The sequence below is a fragment of the Glycine soja genome, chromosome 20, assembly GCF_004193775.1.
Source record: "Glycine soja cultivar W05 chromosome 20, ASM419377v2, whole genome shotgun sequence".
Lineage (NCBI taxonomy): Eukaryota > Viridiplantae > Streptophyta > Magnoliopsida > Fabales > Fabaceae > Glycine > Glycine soja.
The window spans coordinates 23,097,347-23,113,313 of NC_041021.1; positions in this window are offsets into that span (position 1 = coordinate 23,097,347).

Sequence of the window (15,967 nt, forward strand, 5' to 3'; positions counted from 1 at the left end):
AGCTCAGACAAATTCTCAGTGCTTTGAAGCCATGCTCCAAAGCATTCATCAGGGACAAATCAGTTTACTACAGAGTTTTCAGATGATAGCACCTCCATACTCTATTCCTTCTGTTGAACAGTTTAATGAGATGGTAGCCTCGCCCGGGACCGAACCTTCTCTTCATAAGGAAGACGAAGGTCCCACAGCCCAGGTGCCTCAGCATATGGAGGACGAGTCATCTGAGACCACCATCCCAGAGCCATTTGATATAGGAGAAGAGGCAGAGGAGACACAGGTGAGATAGGTAGCTGCTACCACTCCTGAGCAATCCCTTGAGGCTACTTCAGAGCCTTCTGCACCAGTGGTAAACCTACCCTCACCTCAGCCAGCATCACACCCCTCCACTCCTCTTCTACAGAGTCCAGAGGATCCAACTACACCAGTCCTAGTTGTGGACACTTCTCCTCCCACTACTCTAGTTCTTCAGCTGACATTTGAGGAGGATGGTTAGACACAGGAGACAAAGGACCAATCACAAGAATTTTAATTCCCGATGACACTTTTCGCTTTTCGATTTATTATTATTATAATTTTGGTTTTCGTACAGTATTTCCTTTATGTCTATATATACTACTAGTTTTATATATGAATAGTTAGTATGCTTATCCTGAAGCATTTTGAACAGTTTAACTTATTTTAGATGACATGGCAGTGAAACACTTTTATTTATTATGTGAAAATGGGTGTATGACTTTGTTTTAAATTGAATGCATGCTTAAGAGGAGATTTGTGTTTCCTTTCATGAAGTTGAGCAAATGTGCATGTTGAACAAAGAAAGAACAAGAATGTGAACTTGCAATTAGAATTGTTAGTCAGTAGACATATTGATTGTGAAAAAAAAGCTTGAACCAAAAACCGGTGAGAGTGTGACCTTAAACTATGAGTGAACGACTAGCTATGAGTAATAATCTTTGCATGAATCTTTGAATTTTAGAATGAAATGTATAAATGAGGACATGATGAAGGCCATGATTGTACATACACATGCTTTTTGACCAAATAGCTTACCTCGAATGATACTTCTATCTTTTGCTCTCGTGTATAAAGCTTATTGATTTGTCAATAATTGAACCCTGAACTTTAAATGATTATCTCCTAATACCTTGTTTAGATTCTAGGAGAGCATATGGTTCAAGACAAATTTACTCTAAATTTTGGGGGAGAAACGTTGAACAGAATGAAAGAAAAAGGTTAAGCATCAACACACACAACAAATAAGTTGTATGTTAAAAAAAAGAAAGAAAAAATAAGTTGTGTTGTTACAATAAGGTAAAAAAAAATTAAGAAAATGGAATAGTGAGAAGGCTATTTGTACAAAACAAGAAAATATCATTGGGATTAGTCTAGGACTTGTGCTCTCTTAGAATCTAAACCTTTGAATCCTAGAAAAAACCAATGAATTTTTGTAGCCAAGCCTCACTACAAGCCTGAGAAAGTTCTTCTGATTCTGTTTATACATTTCTGACTTGATGGCATGAGATGAAATGCAAAGATTGGACCTCCTGTTAGTTGTTATCAATGAATAGCTTAAACACTTGTGCTTGAGTGAAACAGTAGCCGTGAGACTGTGGTTTGCGCTACTTTCCTTGATATCTGTCTTATGATTAACTTCATCCAACTGTATAGTTCACATTTTGTTCTCCTCTTTGTCTAGCTACATATTTTGTGAAAACAAGTGATAGGTACACATTGCTTCATCTTTCTCATCATGCAATCAATAAATTTTAATGCATACACCTTTATACATAAACACTGCATGTTTTACCACTTGAGGACAAGTGAGTTGTTCTCTTTTGCTTGAGGACAAGTGAGTTGTTCTCTTTTGCTTGAGGACAAGCAAAATTGTAAGTTTGGGGGAGTTGTTAGTCGATGAATACGACTAACTTTTGTGTAAATTTCACTAAGTTATGGGATTTTCCCTATAGGTACTTGATGTAAATATATTTCTATCTATGTAATGATGTTTTGTGTGTTCTCTGTGCTATCTTCTTTTCATTCCAGTGTTCTTTTACCTTGATTACGTAAATGCATGCTTTGTTAGGGTCATTCAATAGTGGGAACTGGTCTGATTTTGAAGTCCTTGGTAGTACGGGCTAAGTTGTTGTGCTATCACGAGGGATCGGGGTGCAAGAACTTAGTTGTGTATGTGTGTCTTAATGCAGTCTTGGTTGAGTTTAGTCTTACAAGAGGGATCTGTGGACGAGGCTTGATCAGGACTAGGCTAGGCTATCATGAGGAATCATGGTCTAGTAGTCCAGAAGACAACATAGGAACGCATGAGCATTGTTAAATAGAGAACATCCTTTTTAGCATCAGGAACCTATGAGGAAGACCAATGCTTTCTCTACTTATTTTTACACAGTATTTCTCTTGCATGATTTTCTTTGTTTTTGCCTAGATAGTTTAAATACCTGTCTATAACTGTCATACCATAATTTCGTCCGGGGATTATTACTTGATGACATGCAACCTTTGGTTAGCCGCTTTGAGATTACTTGGCGTCCTTTGTTGCACAATAAATGAAGTCCCGAGACGTGTCAGAAATCAAAAGGAAGCAGGCTTACGCGATCCGTGAAATTCCGTAATGTGGCGGAAATCGAAAAGAGGTGTTTTTGCGCAATCCGTGAGTTTCCGTAACTTCTTCAAAAGCTAAAAAAGAGTAAATACATAATCCGTAAGGATTCGTTAGCTTGCGGAAGGAAAATAAGTATCATTACGAAATTCTTGAAGTTTCGTAACGTTACGGAAAAAGAATTACCAAAAAATTAGAAGGGGGGTGCATTTAGTAAAAGGGGGGTACAAATAGCAATCCGGCCCACTTGGGCCTTCCAGATTCTTCCTCCAGAAGGCTGTTGCTTCTGGAGGAAGCAACCTTGCTCGCCTGGGCGAGCTGGGTGGCAAGCTCCTCCCCTATTTTGCTATAAATACGGGGAGGAGTGAAGGGAGAAGGGGTTCAGCCTTTTTGGCACTTCTGATTCTCTCGAAATTGCTGAGGAAAATTGTTTCCGTGAAGAAAATCCAAGCCGAGGCACTTCCGTAACGTTTACGTGAGTAATTACGCAAAGATGTTCGACCGTTCTTCAACATTCAGCGTTCATTCTTCGTTTTCTTCAGTCTTCAACGGGTAAGTACCTCAAATCGAGCTTTTCAATTCATTCTATGTACCCGTGGTGGTCCACATTTCGTTTCATGTATTTTTATGCTCATTTTCATTTACTTTTCGTACCCCATTTTGACGTGCTTCAGTCATTTATTTAAGTCGTTTCTCGCCTAATCTAAAAATAAAATAAATTTCCACCGATCATTTGATTTGTAATATCCGTTAATTTCTGTTAAAATGAATTTCGACCGTTCGGTCGTGCCGTACCCACGTTGGAAATCACAAAAGAGGTAAAATAATAATATAATAATCAAAAAATACTTTTTAGTAAAATAAAGCGAAAAAATCAATCGGACGCTTTCTCTTTGGGATTTCTCATTCTTAAATGAATTGACTAAATAACTAAAGTGAAATTAAGGCTAAAATCAACTCGACTAGTCAAGCTCGTCCACAAAAAAAAAGGTTACTAAAATAGGTTTTTGAAAGTTTATCATTTCAGTTTCTTACCAAGTAAAAAGGATCATTTTTAAAGTCCAACGCCTTAAAAATGATCACCATTCAAGTAAAAAGAATCGCTTGGTTCACCCTTAAGGAAGAACTACGTAGGTCTGATTTCCTCTTTGATGGAGGGTACATAGGAGCAAGAGCCCCGCTTTTGTCGACCTCAAAAAATAAAAAGAAATAAAGTTAAGGTAACACAATTTCCACAATTCTAAAAAATAGGCTGTTGTCCTTTGAGACAAACGTAAATACAACTCCCGAACTTAGAATTTTCATTTTGACCGGTTTCCTTCGGTTTTTCCGACGTTTTCCACAAATAAACGTTGGTGGCGACTCCGCGCATCTTTCCTCCTTTGGAAAGCGCACCCATGAGCCTCGCCTCGCACGCCCGCAAAAGGACATGGTGCGACAGTTGGCGACTCCACTGGGGACTATTTTTGTGAGTTAGGCCTATTTTAAGGAATTGTGGATTTGTGAAACTTCGTGTGTGCATTTGTTGAACTGTGTAAAATGTAAATAATTGTTGTCTATTTCGCATTCTTTACACTGCATTCTAAGCACCCACGGGTTTGAGTAAAAAAAAAAAGGGGGCCCTATACCCGGGTTCATGGGAATTTAAGGAGTGGAGGTGAATCTATCATCATGCTAAGTCTCCGACTTGCTTGATAATAGTGAAACCTCGTCTAGAGATTTCTCTCTTTATAAAGTATTGTCGCTGGTAATCCATACCGCCACAATATTATTATCTTGAGTGATGATACCTCTAGAAAACAGCCGTGTCAGTTATGAATTGTTGGGGAAGTAGTTATTAGAGACCCCTAGATATTGTCCTATAGGTTCCCAAATAGGGGCAAATAGCAAACACGCTTCGTGCCATTCGTTCTCATGCATTTTTTTGGTAAATAGCACTAGTTTATAGTTTTTGCTAGTGGTGTTTGGTTTCTTTAGAGTAATACGTAACCTTTTTAATGCTATGTTGAGGCGCCATCATGCCCAAAACGTAGCATTAAAATTGGATCTCTACGGTCTCGTATGTGTGAATTACCCCTTTGTGTTGTTTTCTTTCCGTTTCATGCATACGCATTGCATCATTCATGCCGGAGTCTTGATCCACCCCCTTTTTAGGTAAATGATGGGGACAAATCAAAACGGCAAAAGGTTTTATCAAGTCAAGGTTAAAAGTCTAGATGTCACTAGCCTCAAGGAATTGGGATGATTGATGGGACCTCTCCAAAGGCAAGCCTTCCGCAAAGTGTACGGGAAGATTCTAGATTTGACCGCAGCGGAGGTATTTACGGAAGCTGTCGTATCCCTCGCCCAATACTATGACCAGCCGTTGAGGTGTTTCACGTTTGGGGACTTCCAAATGGTACCGACTATTGAAGAGTTTGAGGAAATATTAGGATGCCCTCTTGGGGGGAGAAAACCGTATCTTTTCTCCGGCTTTCTTCCTTCCTTGAGCAAGATTGCAGCTATGGCTGGAGATTCAGCAAAAGAGTTGGATTGCATGAAGCAAACTCGGAACGGCGTAGTGGGCCTGCCTCGGAAATACTTGGAAGGCAAGGCAAGGGATATGGCAAGCCAAGAGAAGTGGGGCCCGTTTGCGGATATATTAGCTTTGTTGATTTTTGGGGTTGTCCTCTTTCCGAACGTTGACAGTTTGGTAGACTTAGCCGCCATTGATGCTTTCCTCGCATATCACCATAGCAAGGAAAGTCCAGTGGTGGCTATCTTGGCAGATTTGTTTGACACCTTTGACCGGAGGTGTGAGAAAAATAGTGCACGGATTGTCTGTTGTTTACCCGCTCTCTGTGTGTGGTTGGTTTCACACCTATTCCAACAAGACACAAGACACCCGTGTTCGCTTCAAAGTTATCGCTCATGCACCAAAAAAGGAAGAGTCGATTGGGACCAACATTTGGCGGGGATAGGGGGCAGCGCAATCAATTGGTTTCCTCGTTGGAAGGAAGGCAAGGAAGGAGTTCTTTTCTCATGTGGGGACTACCCTAATGTTCCATTGATAGGGACTAGGGGTTGTATTAATTATAATCCCACACTCGCCATAAGACAGCTAGGGTACCCCATGAGGGGAGCGCCAACAGAAGGGAGTCTCTCACCTTTCCTTGTGAAAGATTTAGGCGCGCAAGGTCTCAAGGTTATACAAAGAATCCACAAGGCGTGGAGGAGTCCGTTGAGGAAAGACAAGGAGCTTAGGGGCATCCGTAATGGCGTCATCGGAGGTTATCATGGATGGCTAAGAATTCACACGCGAGGGTTAGATTGGCTCTCCAAATTGAAAGTTATCGATGAGGAGAACTTCGAAGCTCCGGAGGAAGATGAAGAAGTCCGAGCTCTAAAGTTAGAGCTAGGGAAGGCAAGACTCGCCAAGGAGAAGTTCAAATCAGCTGCTACACACATCCGGAAAGAGTGCACCGAGTTACAAGAGGAAAACGCGGCCACTGCAAGAGCCCTTGAACAAGAAACCAAAAGGGCCCGCAAGGAGGAATATGGCCGAGAGAAATTCCGAGGAGCATTGTGGGGTAGCAACAATGAGCTCAAGCTCCGAAGAGAGGAAAGCGATCGGTCACGGGTGCATGGCATGATCTTAAAAGAAGAGTTAGTTGCTTGCGCAAGGTCCAAAAGGAGTTTGGCTCAACACTTGGAAGCCACGAAGCAAAGCATGCTAGCTATCATAGGGCAATACAAGGAAGAGTTGAACTAGTCTGTGGCCCATGAACAAAAGCTAGTGGAGGATTTTGCACAAGTGTACGCCGAAAAAGAAGCAAGAGGGAGGGTGATTGATGCATTGCATCAAGAAGCGACTATGTGGATGGATAGGTTTGCCTTGACCTTGAATGGAAGTCAAGACCTCCCGCGTCTATTAGCTAAAGCAAAAGCCATGGCCGAAGTGTGTACGGCCCCCGAGGAGATTCATGGGCTAATCGATTACTGTCAACACATGATAGATTTGATGGCCCATATAATTAGAAACCGTTAGGTTCTCTTGTAACACCTTTGTGTAATCTTGGCTAGATGAAAGCTTTGTTCTTTTATGAAATGAGAAGTTCTGAAGTTATCACGTTATCTAAAAAACCTTGGGGTGGATCCAAGTGCTTCGATCATTCATTTGCATATTCATGTTTTGGTGGCATCCTTATGGCTTGCCTCCGGACTTCACTTCCCGTGCCGCCCTGGAAGATTTAAGCCAAGCCCCTACTTTCGAGGGGCAACTCCCACCTTATGACGACTATCCCGGGCAAGACGATGAGGAAGGAGATACCCATCTTGGCCCCCTGCTCCACCTCAAAGATCCGTCCCCCCATGAACTACCCCAACCGAACATAGTCCGCCATATCCCGGCTTCACCCACACCCGTAAAAGAATCTGTCCCCTTCGCAGAAGATAAGGGAAAGATTGAGGCGCTTGAAGAGAGGTTAAGAGCAGTCGAGGGCCTTGGCAATTACCCATTCTCGGATTTAGCGGATTTATGTCTCGTGCCCAACATCGTCATCCCTCCCAAGTTCAAAGTACCAGACTTTGATAAGTACAAAGGGACGACATGTCCAAAAGGGCATCTCCGGATGTATTGCCGAAAGATGGGGGTGTATTCCGCGGACGAAAAGTTGTTGGTCCATTTCTTTCAAGACAGTTTGGCCGGAGCAGCCGTAGCATGGTATACCAATCTGGAAGCTTCCCAGATCCGATCATGGAAGGACTTGGCAACTGCCTTCATTAGGCAGTACCAATACAATACGGACATGGCTCCCGATCGGAACCAGCTTCAGAGTATGACTAAGCGAGAGCATGAGTCCATTAAGGAATATGCCCAAAGATGGAGAGATCTCACAGCCCAAGTCGTACCGCCCATGACGGAGAGGGAGATGATCACAATTATGGTAGATACGTTACCCATGTTCTACTATGAAAAGCTGATAGGCTACATGCCAGCTAACTTTGCGGATCTCGTCTTCGCCGGAGAAAGGATTGAATCCGGACTATGAAAAGGCAAGTTCGAATATGCTGCCAATATGGCCCCCAACAACAACAGAAGAGCCCCAGTAGTGGACGCGAGGAAAAAGGAAGGAGATACCCACGCGGTCACCATCGCCCCAACATGGATGAAAGCACCCCAAAATATTCAAAGCTCATACCAGCCTAACCCCCCGAACTTTTCAATCCGAGCCGGGAATTCCCTCCCGACTCAAGTAAAAGGACCACCCGCGACAGAAAGAATGTCGGCCCGGCGCACAGCTCCAGCCACGCCCCGCCCAGTCAATAATACAGCCCCCGACACGAGTTATAATAATGCACAGCGCCCATACCCGAAGGATAATTTCTCTCCTATTCCCATGGCATACTCCAAGTTATGGCCTTCATTATTGGAGAATCATTTGGTGGTGGCCATACTCGGGAAGGTCTTCCAGCCACCCTACCCCAAGTGGTACGACTCGGGTGCCAAGTGTGCGTACCATAGTGGAGCTCCCGGACACAATATTGACTCCTGCATCCCATTCAAGTATAAGGTGCAGCACCTGATTAGTGCCGACTGGCTATCGTTTCAGGAGGAAGGCCCAAATGTTAAAACCAACCCGCTAGCTAGTCATGGACAGGCTAGCGTGAACGTCGTCGAAGAGGATGGGCCATCGCGGGCAAAGAGATTAGGAGAAGTGGCTACTTCTAGACGCTTCATCTATCAATCACTGCAAGCGGCGTGCATGGTCTCCCGTGGTGGAGACGAAAGGGATGAATGTTTGTTTCACCTCGGGGAGTCGCATGACATGGAAACCTGCCCCGCGGTGGAAGAATTGCTTCAGCGGCTCATGGATTGTGGGCAGCTTGAAGTGTCCATAGGAGGGAGGGAAGAACCACAAATTTGCATGCAGTCGGAAGAGAAGAAGGTTCCTCTAACCCCCAAGGCCTTAGTGATATGTTTTACTAGAAAAGGGACCGGCTCCACACCCATATACCCCCGGACGGTGCCCAAGCCAACGCCATTTGCATATCAAAGTAATAAGGCTATTCCGTGGAAGTATACCCCTCCCGCGTCCAGCGAAAGAGTTGCAACCGAAGTTGACTCCCTGTCAACTAAGGTAACCAACATCATTGGCCTCAGTGGCGTAACCCGTAGTGGTCGGGTGTTCGCTTCCCCTCACCAGGCGAAATTGCCCTCCAAAGGGAAAGCGCCCATGGTCCAAGAGCCCACAGACGTAGCCACCCCCTCGAAAGAAGTAGATCCTCCAGTGATAAGAAGGGCTGAAAAGAAAGAAGGTCTTCAAAGAAAAATAGTGACTTTGGAAGAGGCCCATAAGTTCCTCCGCCTCATCCAACAAAGCAAGTTTAAGGTAGTTGAGCAACTGAATAAAACTCCAGTAAGGATCTCTTTGCTTGAACTACTCATAAACTCCGAGCCTCATCGTGCGCTGTTGATAAAGGTCCTTAACGATGCTCATGTAGCACATGATATCTCCATGGAGGGTTTCGAAGGCATCGTTAATCATATAACCACCAACAATTATATCGCGTTAGCAGAAGAAGAGATTCCCGTTGAGGGGAGAGGACACAACAAGGCTCTACATGTGTCGGTGAGATGTATGGACCACGTTGTCGCAAAGGTACTTATCGACAATGGATCGAGTTTGAATGTAATGCCGAAGACCACTTTGGAAAAGCTTCCTTTTAGTGCGTCACGTTTAAAACCGAGCTCGATGGTAGTGCGAGCCTTTGATGGTACTCGGCGGGAAGTGAAGGGGGAAATCGACATTCCCATTTAGATAGGCCCCCACACTTGCAACGTGGTGTTTCAAGTAATGGATATAAATCCCGCCTATAGCTGCCTCTTGGGAAGACCTTGGATTCATGCGCTGGGAGTGGTCCCTTCAACGCTTCACCAGAAATTGAAGTTCGCAGTGGGTGGACTTTTAGTGATAGTGTCGGGTGAAGAGGATATGTTAGTGAGCTGCCCCTCCTCCGCCCCATACGTAGAAGCGGCGGAGGAATCATTGGAAACGGCTTTCCAATCCTTCGAGGTGGTGAGTTGCGCCTCTGTGGAACCAAGTCCGTTGCTACCTTCTCTCTCCAACGCGGCCATAATGGTGGCGCGTGTTATGCTCAGAAATGGATTTGAGCCCAGAATGGGTCTAGGCAAGGACGGCCTCAGAAATGCCGACGTGGTCGATATCAAGGGAAATCCATACAAATATGGATTAGGCTATGAACCCGGGATGCCGGGGAGGAGGAATGTGCCGTCAAGACTTCAGGCGGATAGGGTATGGCCCGGCCGTATTAGCCAGTGTTTCACCAATGCCGGAACGGTGTCCGAGGAGGAGGTGGCTGCGATACTGGAGGAGTTCCCTCAAGACCCACCAAGTTTTGTGCAACCATGCCACCCTGATTCCCAAGTGGGGAACTGGCGCGTGATAAGCCAATCAGAAGTCTATACCGCTGATTCAATGTAATTAGAGTCTATAGATTTCCTTTCTCTTTTGTTTTGTGAAACCTACCTTATTAAATAAACAAAGAGATCTTGTTTCATCTGTTCCTGCAGTTCCACCTTTTCTCATATCATTTTGCATGTTTTTGTTTCTTTTGTCTTGTTTGGTATAGATATGAGGGTCGATTCTTTGAGGATCCTAACAACGAGGGTTTGACAATCGATTTCGATCGAGATATAAGCCAAACGATAAACGAGGAAGAGGAAGAGGACGTCCTTTCACCAGAGTTGGAAAGGTTGGTCGCTCAGGAAAAACGTGAAATGAAGCCTCACCAAGAAGAAACCGAATTGGTAAACTTGGGGACCACGGAGGAAAAGAAAGAAGTAAAGGTAGGAATCGGTATGATCGCGCCTATCCGCCAAGGCTTGATAACCCTTCTTGAAGAGTATCAAGATGTCTTTGCGTGGTCATATCAAGGCATGCCCGGTCTGGATTCCGACATTGTGCAGCATAAGTTGCCTTTGAATCCTGGGTCTTCTCCGGTTAAGCAAAAGTTACAAAGAATGAGACCCGAGATGTCTTTAAAAATTAAAGAAGAAGTAAGGAAGCAGTTTGATGCAGGTTTCTTAGCTGTGGCGCGGTACCCGGAGTGGGTGGCCAATATTGTCCCGGTCCCGAAAAAGGACGGCAAGGTTCGAATGTGTGTAGACTACCGGGACTTGAACCGAGCCAGTCCTAAAGACAATTTTCCCCTGCCACACATTGATATATTGGTAGATAATACAGCCAAATTCGCCCTTTTCTCATTTATGGATGGTTTCTCGGGGTATAATCAAATAAAGATGGCACCTGAAGATGTAGAGAAGACCACTTTTGTCACCCTATGGGGGACATTTTGCTATAAAGTGATGGCCTTCGGGCTGAAAAATGCTGGGGCAACCTATCAGCGTGCCATGGTGGCGTTGTTCCATGACATGATGCATAAGGAAATAGAGGTCTACGTAGATGACATGATTGCCAAGTCTCGGACTGAGGACGAACACCTTGTCAATCAGCGTAAGCTGTTTGGAAGGTTGCGGAAATACCAATTAAAACTAAACCCAACCAAATGCACCTTCGGGGTAAAGTCGGGGAAATTGCTAGGATTTATCGTAAGTCAGAAAGGGATAGAGATAGATCCCGAGAAAGTGAAGACCATCCTTGAAATGCCAGAACCACGCACGGAGAAGCAGGTTCGGGGGTTTTTAGGCAGGTTGAATTATATTGCAAGATTTATCTCGCAACTCACCCCTACCTGTGAGCCCATTTTTAAGCTGTTACGTAAGAACCAGGCGGTCCTGTGGAACAATGACTGCCAAGAGGCCTTCGAGAAGATCAAGCAGAGTCTCGCAAACCCCCCGGTGCTCATGCCACCTGTAACAGGAAGACCTATTTTCCTGTACATGACCGTGTTGGATGAGTCTATGGGGTGCGTGTTGGGTCAGCATGATGATTCTGGGAAAAAGGAGCAAGCCATCTACTATCTGAGCAAGAAGTTTACCGCATGTGAGATGAATTACTCAATGCTGGAAAGGACGTGTTGTGCTCTGGTATGGGCATCACATCGGCTTAAGCAGTACATGCTCAGCCATACCACGTGGCTTATTTCCAAAATGGATCCCGTGAAATACATCTTTGAGAAACTGGCCCTCACAGGACGAATCGCTAGGTGGCAGGTGCTATTATCTGAATTCGATATCGTTTAGGTCACCCAAAAGGCGGTAAAGGGAAGCGCCTTGGCGGATTATTTGGCCCAGCAACCCCTCCAGGATTATCGACCGATGCACCCCGAGTTCCCAGATGAAGATATCATGGCCCTGTTCGAAGAGAAACGGACGCACGAGGACATAGACAAATGGATTGTTTGCTTCGATGGGGCATCTAATGCTTTGGGCCACGGAGTAGGGGCAGTCCTGGTATCCTCGGATGATCATTGTATTCCTTTCACGGCTCGGTTACGTTTTGATTGTACCAACAATATGGCCGAGTACGAAGCATGCGCCCTCGGGGTTCAGGCGGCCATTGATTTTGATGTAAAACTACTCAAGGTGTATGGAGACTCAGCTTTGGTGATACGCCAGTTGAAAGGAGAATGGGAAACTAGGGATCTGAAGTTGATACCCTATCAAACTCACATCTTGAGGTTAGCCAAGTACTTTGACGACATTTCTTTCCACCACATACCTCGGGAAGAGAATCAAATGGCTGATGCATTAGCCACCCTAGCATCCATGTTTCAACTTGCCCCACACGGGGATCTTCCGTACATCGAATTCAAATCTCAGGGCAGGGCGACATATTGTTATGCAATAGAGGAAGAGCGAGATGGGAAACCGTGGTATTTCGACATCAAACAATATGTCGAGAACAAAGAATACCCACCAGGGATTTCTGACAATGACAAAAGGACGTTGAGGAGATTGGCTACTGGTTTCTTTGTAAGTGGTACCATCCTGTACAAACGAAACCACGACATGACCCTCTACGATGCGTAGATGCCAAGGAGGCGAATTTCATGATTGAGGAAATCCACGAGGGTTCATTTGGAACACACGCCAATGGGCATCCTATGGCCAGAAAAATCCTTAGGGCTGGTTATTACTGGCTCACTATGGAAAGCGATTGTTGCGCTCATGTAAGGAAATGTCATAAATGTCAGGCATAAGCGGACAATGTCAATGTTTCGCCACATCCTCTGAATGTTATGTCCGCCCCTTGGCCTTTTTCCATGTGGGGAATAGATGTCATTGGGGCCATCGAACCCAAAGCATTGAACGGTCATCGCTTCATTCTTGTGGCGATAGATTACTTCACCAAATGGGTCGAAGCGGCTTCTTATGCTAATGTCACGAGGAGTGTGGTAGTCATATTCATCAAGAGGGAGCTAATTTGTCGATACGGACTCCCCAGGAAGATTATCACTGACAATGGCACCAATCTGAACAACAAGATGATGCAGGAAATGTGCGAGGATTTCAAGATCCAGCATCATAACTCCACCCCTTATCGGCCAAAGATGAATGGGGCCGTAGAGGCTGCGAATAAAAATATTAAGAAGATTGTTCAGAAGATGACAGTGTCATACAAAGATTGGCATGAGATGTTGCCTTTTGCCCTGCACGGATATAAAACCTCGGTACAAACTTCTACTAGGGCAACGCCGTATTCCTTGGTTTATGGGATGGAAGCAGTACTCCCATTTGAGGTAGAGGTTCCTTCTCAGAGGATAATAGAGGAGTCAGGCCTAGAAGCATCAGAGTGGGCCCAAGCACGCTACGACCAACTCAATCTTATTGAAGGTAAGCGTTTGGCAGCCATGAGCCATGGGCGTCTATATCAACGAAGGATAAAGAACGCATTCGACAAAAAGGTACGCCCGCACAAGTTCAACGAGGGGGACCTCGTGCTGAAGAAGATGTCCCACGCTGTTAAGGATAATCGAGGCAAGTGGGCCCCGAATTATGAAGGAACTTTCGTGGTGAAAAGAGATTTTTCTGGGGGTGCTCTGATACTCACCCACATGGATGGCGAGGAGCTACCCTCGCCCGTGAACTCCGATGTAGTTAAACGATATTACGCTTGATGTCTGGGGCAATCGAGAGGACCGTTGCATGTTCTTTTACTTCTGAGTTTTTGTTCTTCTTGGTTTCCTCCAGGGATTCCCTTCCTCTGTATTTGTCTCGTTTCTTTAAAAGAAGAGGAGATGGTTTAGGTTTCAGTCCTCCCTTTGGTTTTAAACCTTGTGTTAGTTTATAATCACTTGAGCCCTCTTCGCTTTGGTTCATGGGGTGCCCCAAATGTTTAATTAAAATTGAACCTAACCGGCCTTCACTAAGAAAATCATCACATTAGGAACATTCATACATGCACATACACATGCATATCTTGTGGTAACAGGGGCAGAATCATCTTAGGCCACGGTCAGATGTCGAGACAAGTTGACAGCAGAAGTCAACCAAGGTAAGACGATGACCGGTCACGATTGGCCACACATTGTTTGTCTCCTACTTACAGGTACTTAGGGATGGGGGCAAATGGGGGATAGGGTCACGACCGACCGTCGTCTCTTTCCGGCACTAGACAAGCAGAGGACGTCGCTGCAAGGCAGCCCAGTATCCTTTGAATTCACAGTTTCTTTTTGTTTTAAATAAATAATCGACGCCTAATTCTAATTTAAGTGGGTTCAAGTAGGCAAACGCTAACCCATAAGGGGAAGGGGAGGCGTGGTTAATGTTTCCCCTTAAAAAAAAGGCAGGTTAGCTCGCCTGGGCGAGCAACCCCTGCACTTCAAAATATAAAAACGAGGGAGGGGAACGTTTTTATACCCAAAAATTCCCCCCCCCCTCATTCAAAAGAGAGGATTCACGAAGGCTTGCGGTTTTTGCTCCCCCAAGTCACTTTTGGTTGCATTTTGCTTTCATTTTTGGTGTTATTACTCACTCCAACAAGTAAGTATTCAATCCTTGAGTTTTTAGCTTCCCATTGGTGTGTTTTCTTCATCTTTTGATGCTCTAAATTGTGAGAACGTGCTTATATTTGTGGGGCAGTTTTGGTTTGTTTTTATGCTTGATTTCTTGAGTTGAGGATTTGAATGAGAAGGCCTTAGGCCTATGCTGTATTCTGAAGCAATGAGGCATGCCACATTGCCCCCATTCTCTTGCAATTTATGTCCAAACGTGCGCCTACCAAGTGCTCGGTAAAATGCCCCAATGATATATGAATATGATTTTATAAAATTAGTATGGTGGGATTGTTTTATATATGTAGGGACAGCATAGGAGATTCAAAATAGGTGCCCAAATGCAATTCCAAGCTTAGGAACCCAAACTTGTAGCGTCAATGCAAGGAAACATACTCATGGCTAAGAACCCAAATTTTGGTTTTAGAATTAGAAAAGCATGAAAATTAGGACTTTCTTGTGAGAGTTTTTTGGGCTGCCCCATGTTTGATACTTTGCTTAGAGGTAGCATGGAAATCACCTTGCAAGAATGTGCATATATATGTAAATATAAGGAGCATGAAATTCCTAGCAAAGTGTGAATGATTGTCTTCCTAAATGAATGTATGATAGCACGGAATTCCCTTTTGAATGCAAGTGTGTGCATAATGTAAATAGCTTGCCAATATGAATAAATGTGAGTGAAACAATAAAAATTTGTATGATATATATTTCAAACATATGTAGGTAGTTTGTAAATAGCAAATGTTTAGGATATAAATTAAGTGTGAATTTTGACGCAATGCCTTGGGCGTGAGAATGTATGTTCTTTTCAAATGCATATATGTATGACAATTAGAATGTGTTGGATGGCCTCTATGTTGATATAAATAGTAGGATATTCCACACATACGTGTTTCAGCTGTTTCTGGGTGAGGGGTCAGTTCGTTCTAAAATCAGCGAGATATGCGATCTTGGGTGAGGGGTCAGTGGATCCCGTTCGATGCGGATGCTCTCAGCCAGTTCCAGGGATACCCTTTAGTGCTGGAGGAGGGCCAGGAATGCGAGTATGGCCAGAGGAGGAACCGGTCCGATGGGTTCGATGAGGAGGCCATCGCCCAGTTGCTATGTATACCGGGGCAGGATTTTGCCCGGACTGCTGCTGGGAGACGGGTACGGATCATGCACACCAACATGACCACCCTGACTCAGATATGGATGACTTTGCTGCTCAGCAACATCCAGCCCAGCGATCATAATTCCGACCTCCCCCTGTCGAAGTGTCAGTTGGTGTACGCCATCCTGACACGGATGAGCATTCACGTGGCTCAATTAATCGCTGATGCCATCTATCTATTTGCAGGTATGGCGCCTACCAGGCACCCTCTGGACCCGGATAAGTCCAACAGGGCCCTA